Genomic DNA, 8,632 nt, shown 5'->3' with positions numbered 1-8,632 from the left:
CCCCCACCCCTAGCCAAATGACAAAATAAATCAATATGCTTTTTAAGATTTAAAGTAAAACTTTTCTTTTTAATTCAGAGATGTTTTGCTCCGAAACACACATAAATTATTTCCAATGTTTAAAAGATTGGAATGGGAATTATAAATATTTCCCTTTCGATTAAAATTAACATTGGAAAAGGGTGTGGTTTTTTTGTCATTTCAACTTAAAAATGAACGTCCCCTTTGGGATCACTTGAAATTGTTGTTTGATTCAAAGCACAATTGTACCCTGCTTTCCACCTAACTTTCTTGCAGAAAGCTTTGAAAGATGGAGGTGTAATGACTGAAGGAAACAGCACAGATGAGTCAGGTGTGGGTGTGCTTTGTTTTCCCAATAGGAACATGCAAGGAGACATGAGCAAGCACTGGGGGAAATGAAATTCAAAGCACAGGGAGCCCAGAGCCAGCCAACCAAGTAGAGGGATGCTCACTACAATCCCACATTTCCAGACTGCTGCTGTCTGCATAATCAGGGGTCACAGATTTAAACCACCCTCATTTAAACTGATGTGGAATGGGATGCCCTTTCCATTCCTGCAGGAAAACTGTGCCCTTGATCCCTTTAACGTCCCTAAATGGCTGCAGATGTACTGATTTACCCAGAAAGGAGCCACAACATGGCTCTATGCTGAAGATCTCCGAGATGTACTGGATTAATGGCTCAACCCTGCAAAACACAAGCAACATAAAAAGGGGTTTGGTTTATTTTTGTATATATTTTTCTCACCTGCTGCGATGCTATTCCTTCTTACAACTCCTTCTAGGTTGGAAGACCAAACATCCACCTGTCACATCCCCTTGGTTCAATGCCACAGTGACAAGTCCACCCCACACACCAAATTTTTCCATGTGATTTCAGGGACATCTATTATGCATGCTGTCTTATCAAGTGGCAACCTGTGAGTCAAATTTAGTTCATGAGGTACAACTGAATTGCCCATTAAAATAAGCAAGAACGAGGGAGGGGTTTACCAAACAAATGCCACTGTAGCTATGCCCATGGACAGGAGATGCAAGTGGACTGAAGAGACATCCCAGCTGCCTTCCCTCCTTATGTCCTCCCAGGAGGCAGCAGAGGTAACTGCAGCAAGAGGAAACCTCAGCAAGAGGAAACCCAGAGACAGCCTCCTGAAGCCTGCTCAGATAAGGATGTAGCTCTGCTTCTGTCCCACCTACATCTATTTTTCCTCCTCATCACCCTCCTTTCAAAAGCAGCCCTGTCCTAAAAAGACACATCAGAGAAGTAGACCTTCCCAAGCCTGCAATCCAGCCCACCAGAGATCAGAGTTGTCTCCTGGGATGACCCATCTCCCTCCACTCTCTGTCCCTGGAGGCAAAGTGATGGTGCCGCTAACAGACTCCAGTATCAGATAGGATGAATCCCTGCATGTCATCCCACTGACCACGGGCTTTTTCCTTCTGAAGTACAAAAACTCAACAAGCAGCTTAGGGTGGTTTGTGAGCAATAAAAGCAGCTCCCTTCTCCCCAGCACCATTGTTTCAGAATCATTCCTAGCAGCTGCCATGGATGCTGTGTGGCTGAGGAGCAAAACTGTGTTGCTCATGAATGCATTGTTGCATCCCCCTTTATGGTCAGTATTCCCCCACATTTTAATTCACTTATACTACATTTATCTGGGTATGAACTTGAGGTGTCACCTTAAAAGATGGAAACTGCATCATTTAAAAATTCTCCAAACAAAGCATTTTTTTATTTTTCAAACTAGCTTTTGTTTTTCCTCATGAAAAGTGTTTCTTCTCTTGTGCTGTTTTCCTACAGCAGGATTTATCTGCATTTGACCTGAATCTGTGAATACCTTTGATTTCCTGAATATGCATTTTTCATCAAATCAACTGTTTTTTCTAAAATGTTTCTCTTCTGCCTCCTACTGATCCAAGGGGAGTTAATTGACTAGCATTAGCAGTTTGCTGACTTCGGTTTCACAGATCAATAAATGCCTTGATAATTATTCATAATTTTATACCACACTGCAGATTTCACTGTTAGGTACAGAATTTGTGAAAACTCTTACCTTTATTTTCAGATTAACCCTAAAATATCAAACAGGATGGAGAATTGTATTTATATATTATGGAAGGTACACACATTGACGCACCTGTGTGAAGTGACAGCAACGCCATTGATGATAACAGAAACATTGTACCATCCCGCAGCCAAAGGTGGAAGCGTCACATTGACACCACGGTCCGTCTGCACCTGGATCTGTGCCCCTGAGCCCCCAATTTGGACCTTGATATCTGCCCCATGGTAGCTGGCAAACTGGGATATTCCGATGTGAAGCTCCTGACCCCCTGCAGAAAGGAGAATGGGTGGAATTATTTCAGTGTTTCTGTCAAGAATTATTTTAGTGCGTAATCATTGCCTGAGGAAGAATATGGAGTCTCATCATGCCAGAACAGGTCTGGTCATGTCCATCAGCCCAAAACAAAAACCAGAGGACCACAACAGTTCTGTATCCCACTCATCCCTTGGCAACATTGTTAAGGTCACCAACCACCAATGTTGTCCTGAGACATTAGCACAGTGAGCTTGGCTACAACCATCGATGGCCACTCTCAGCTTGCTGATATGCCCTCAGGATAGGACAGGATCTATGCTCCCTTACCATAAACATCTATCCTATAAATATCTGCAGCTAATTAGAGCCAAATCCAGCCTTTGTAAAGCACACAGAATCTGGAGCTGAGGAGTTCTGGGATTTTTCCTAAATCCTTAACAAATGATCCAGATGACATTTTTCAGCACTATGGGGTTATCCAACTTGAACAGGAGCCTCCCACAGCTACATGAGAATTCCCTTTGGTATCTAAAGTCAGATGCCCACGTATACTCCTGTCATGGTTTAACCCCAGATGGCAACCAAGCCCCACACAGCTGCTTGCTCACTCGCCCATGTGGGATGGGGGAGAGAATCAGAAGGGTGAAAGTGAGAAAATCTGTAGGTTGAGATGAAGGCAGTTTAATAAGTAAAGCAAAATCTGCACACACAAGCAAAGCAAAGCAAGGAATTCATTCCCCACTTCCCATGGGCAGGCAGGTGCTCAGCCATCCCCAGGGAAGCAGAGTTCCATCACGTGTAACGGGAAAACAAAAGCCAAAATGTCAAATTTCACCACCTTCCTTCTTCTTCCCCCAGCTTTAAATGCTAAGCATGACACTCTGTGGTCTGGAATATCCCTTTGGTCAGTTGAGGTCACCTGTCTCATTTGTGTCCCCTCCCAGCCCCTTGTGCCCCCCCAGCCTACTCACTGGTGGGTGAGGTGAGGAACAGAAAAGACCCTGGCTTTGTGTAGGCACTGCTCCGCGATAACTAAACCACCCTTGTGTTACCAACAGGGTTTTCCACACAAATCCAAAATATAGCCCCATACAAGGTGTTACGTAGAAAATTAACCCTATCTCTGCCAAATCCAAAGCACCTTGTTTTCAGGAAACATGGTCCTTCCCCCATTTAAGCTGTATTGTGAGCCAAATTTTACTCAATTTATAGAGCATGCTTTCCTTTATGTGTGCGTAGTGTAGTAACACAAAAGGACAAGGGCAGTAGACAAGGAAATTTCACCCCCTAAATTCCTCCTGAAAAAGCTTAAATAATTAGAGTGGTATCCAACAGCCCAAATAAAGGTATTTTCATCAAGAGAGCTTTCCGTAGTCAATGAAGAGAAAAAGAGGTCTTTATGGCACGATTCATCTTACTGTAAGGGAGACAAAAAAAAGCTGTGGTGAATCCCACCATAGAAACATCTATTTCTCTTCACTGACTATGCAAGGCACCTAAACAAGTGCAGACAGAGATGTGTTTAGGAGGTGAAGCTCATCCTCCTGTCTCTCCTCTGAAGGGTGAGGGTTCAATTACGCAGAAGCACCAATAAACAGGATGAGGAGGGGTCTTCAACCCTAACTCCCTGCTGTCACATTATATAAATCCCTCTCCTAAATTAATCAAGAAAAAAAAAATTATCATCCTCCTGAGCCAGCCAGCCCAAAACACTTGTCTATGCACAGAGTTGCTTGAGAACAGATAGCAAAGATTAGCTGTCACAGACCAACTCCATTTTAGCCCATTCCTCTTCTTCATTGAGCACACGTCACCGTTATCCCAGCCACAGAGAGGCAGTCAGGAGCAGCTCACCTGCTTCCCTCTCTCTTAAGTCTTAATCAAAATCAACTTCTATAGGTTAATGCATCCTTACTAAAGATTCAGTGGCAATTTTGTCTCCCAAGCAGAGGGCAGGGTCACTTGGCTTTAGCAAGGTCACCGCTGCCGTTCAGCCCCCCAGCCTCCGCTTTGGAGGAGTCTCTGCCTCCCGTGAGGTGAGAGAGCCTGTACGAAGCTCCCTTCATCTACCAGGTCCTCTAAGCAGATCTTGAAGCCAGTGCTTTTCAATTCTGCACGCTCAAGAGTCAGATAAAGTTTGAAAGCCTGTGAAGTTGAATATATTAATAGTGGGAACTCTTTGGACTCTTGGTCAATTGTCAGCTTAATCCTAGATGCCTGGAAGGCATCAGTGTAATTTATTTATTCTTTTTATTATATAGGAGGGAAATTATGTTAAAAAACGAAGCCGTGGAGGTTCTGAATGGGAGATTGAACTCAGCCACACCACTGTTCAAGAGACACAATAACATTAAGGAATTTCTTGCACCTGCGCTGCCAGCGGCTAGAAAAAGATCTCCCCTTGGTGCTATGGTATCTGAATAATGTTCAGATTATAAAGGACTTTTTTTCCTATTTATGCATTCTGGAGTAATAGAAAACAACAAGGGCATTTGGGAAAAGGAACAGAAATGCCGAGCGTGAGTCAAGAAGTGCATTTTGTCACTGGCAGTCACCTAATTCCTTGCATCCCCACCAAATCCAGCCAAACTGCTGAGCTGGGGGAGCTTTATTAAAGTGTGTACTGGAGAAGTTACAAAAAGCAAGGAAAAGACCTGCAGATGATTGCATCCTTGGAGGAATGGGAGTGGGGTAGGTAGGAAAGTAGGAATATTTCTCTCTTCCTCCTGTCTTCCTTCCTCTCCCTCTCAGGTACTAGGAATCTGGTGTCTGGTTGCCACACAGAAATGTAGTAAACCTTCCCAAAAGACTTGTTTTTAAGTAGACAGTGTTCACTGTTAATGCCTTCTATTCCCAAAGCCCAGCCAAACCCTTGTGGGCTAAAAAAAAAAAAAAAAAAAGAAGGGAAATGAGCAAAAAACCCAGCCCCAAGTAGAAACATTCAAAAGACAAAAGTCCGTGAGATCTACTTCAGATTTTTCCCCCCCAAAGTCCCTGAAGTCTATGCTTTGACACAAGGTCAAACTGGAAGAAACAGTTTAGCTTGGAAATGGGAGACCGTAAGACAAATTTCCCTCTATTCTGTTTTCAGCAACCCAAAATGCACATAATGTACTTTATGATCAACCCTCTGGGATCCTGGAGAAGGACGTTCTCTAGGGATCACTTCTCTTGTCATGGCTGAACCTGTTACCAGGAACAAATGGGTGGAATAATTTCAGGGCAGAGTCAGAGAAACGGGACACAAAGGGAGCACTGTGCAGCACCTGACATCCTGTGGACATCATCCATACTGGCCTAAGGCAAGCACCTCGTTATCTCACGTATGCTAGAGTCAAACCAACATAAAACAACCAGACCTGAGCAGAGCTAGCAGGAAACACAAGGAGTACAAAGTTAAAAGAAAACAACAAAAGAACAGCGTCAGATTAATAAACTCCATAGACCTAGATTCCCTCTGCTCCACCACCATCAGCAACAATACTTCCACAGATGATGCCCAATACACGTCTGCAGCCTTTTCACCTGCTATGCCACTTCTGTTTCTGCTTAGCGATACTACAGCAGGGTTTAAGGAAGGATCATACTGGAACAAGTCAGTAACTGTTGTTGACTGGTATCCAGAAATTAGTGTCACACGGACAGCAGCATCTTCTGTACCCTAGAAAAAGAAATGAAAAAATGTCTGGGATAAGAATGCACCAATAAAAAAAAAAAGTTATTCCCTATATTTCTACATCTCCCATACTTAATAACTTAGGCACATGGCACTGACAGAATTTGTGTATCTACCAAAATCAAATGTATAGTTACATTGACTTTAAAGGGACACCTGTGGAAAGTTAGAAACCTTAAAACAATCCCAGGCTATGGATATTTTCATTCTCTGTATCTGTTCTAGTAAACGAAACAGTCGTAGGTTACAGACACTTATCCCTACATGTAAACTATTAACATTGTCCTGGGTATAACTTCACCATGCAGTAAAGAGCACTGCTGCTAACAACCCCTAGGCACATTTTTGCATGACACACAGATAATGTCCAAAGGAGGTCTAGATGTAAAGTAGAAAATTTGGAGCTGAAGAGGATTCAGCAATGTGATCAAAAGGAGTTGTCCTAGGCACGTTTAATTTACTAGTAGACAACGGAGAGCAGAGACGGGCAATTTTGCTGGAGTTCAAAGCCCCAGTTTTGTTTATGCAAGGCTTGGCTAATGACATTGCAATCTGAATTTTTTTCCATTTCACTGGTTTTCATAAATTCCCAGTCAATCTATTGTTAATTAAGCTGGTCTAAACTGTAGGAGTCATCCACAGTAAATTGTCCCACAACCAAGATTTCGCTGATGGGCTATCATTTGCCCTTCCCCTAGTGCAGGTTCAGGCCAGGAAAACACAGGAAGGCCTGTAGGCTGCTGACTGTTGCAAAAAAAAAACCCGTGATTTCTTACCCGAGAAGGAACTTCACATTCAATTCTCGTTGAATTTCTGCCATCCTCCAAAACTGGGCAAGGCTGAGAGCCAAATAACACCAAGTTTACCCCTTCCAGACTGGTCCCCCTGAGAACCACTCTCACTCCTCCTACAAAACCAATTCTTCCATTACATTCAAGATGTAGAACAATATTTTTATATGCAAAGGTTTCTTTATTAATAGGTTACTGCAAAAGGCAGTACTGTCTCTCAGTTGATCTGATGATCTGCTTCTACCTTGCTGTGCCTACCTTCCTCTCTTTCACCAGCGATCCTTCTTGCCTATTATTTGAATTCTTGTCCATGATACAGAAGGACTGGGTTTGTTTCTCGGTTTATTTTTTAATTACATACTTATTTAAGCCAGCAAGGTCTGGCCTCTGATCTCACCCTCAGAAAGATCCCCAGCCCAAGAATGAAATAAGGAAGGAAGGAAGAAGCACTAAGAATGGAAAATGAGCTTAACACAGCAGGTGATTTCACAGTTCAAATAGCTGCCAAGCACCCTGCTGTCAAAAAAGCCTGTAGCATGTGTCTAGGAAACTTGGGTTAGAAAGGGGACTTGGCAGGGCTCAAGGCTTAGCAGGGTTATGAGGAAAGTCACAGAGGGTTTGATTCTGTGAAGCACTAAGAAGCCTCAGTTCTGCTTTGTGCCAGCCACAGCTGAGCCTCTTCAATCACATGCAGGATCATACCCAACACAAGCCAGACTCGCACTTGATCTTTCTGCAGCATCCATTTCCAATGCAAATAGTGAGGGTGCAGCTCTGCTTTTCCAAGTGACTAGAATATTCAGGGATATTAGAAAGAGAAACGGGATAGAGAACAGGAATGGACATTAATGGCAATTCTAACCTGGACTTTGTTCTTTGAAGTGATTCGGAGACTAATTTAAATAAGAAAGAAATTTTGCTTGAAACTTACAGCTGCTTGCTCTAGTTATCAGTACCGCAGAGTTTTAGGGCTGTGGCTGGACAGACAGACTGCGCAGGCAGGAACTTTATCAATGCAGTGTTTACGTGAATGTATTAGTATGGCTGTGTTAGGAACCAACTGGATATGATGCTTTTCATGTGTGATTTAAGCAAACTTCTATAGAAAAGTCATTATGTATTGACAGCAGAGTCCCTTGTACCTTTTCCTCAAAGTAACTTGTCCTGCTAATTCTTTACACCACTAGAGAATTACAGAAGTTTAATCTTCTAGATTTTCTCTGGCTAGCAGCAAAACCATGCAAGTAACAGCAATCTGATATGTTAACAGCAAGTTCCTTCCATCCACTGGAACATGGTAATATATTTAGAAAGGCATCCCATGCTTATAGAGTTAGGTCACAGGGATCTCCCAGCACTGTACCACCAAGACCAGTGATACGTTGACAAGAGGGAGCTGATGCAGCAAAATACAAGATGCTTCCTCTCCTGTAACGTTAAGTCTGCAGAGTCAGAAACAGCAAGAAGTCAAACCTGAAGCCACGTGTCTAATGTGACAGTTGTTAGATAAGGAGCCTCAGATTTAGAGTACAAAATCCATGTGTGTTGTGTAAAGACTGATGCTCTTAAGTTTTGATATCTACACTTATATCCATATGCAGTGAAATACTGCATATGTGCACTTTACGATAAGATTGAAGAGAAGTATTTTAAATGGAAGAAATTAAAAACACAGATGGAAGCTGTAATTCTTTCCAATTATAAATGTTCAAGGCATATGTAATGTAAGATAACATTATACTTGCTTTCTTCTTAATGAGTGATGGATCACTGTAATTGGGAGAACAGGATTGCCAGTGAAGGAAATAAGAAGCAAGGCCCAG

The sequence above is a fragment of the Falco punctatus genome (genome assembly GCF_963210335.1).
Source record: "Falco punctatus genome assembly, chromosome: 5".
Lineage (NCBI taxonomy): Eukaryota > Metazoa > Chordata > Aves > Falconiformes > Falconidae > Falco > Falco punctatus.
This window is presented reverse-complemented; position numbering follows the sequence as displayed.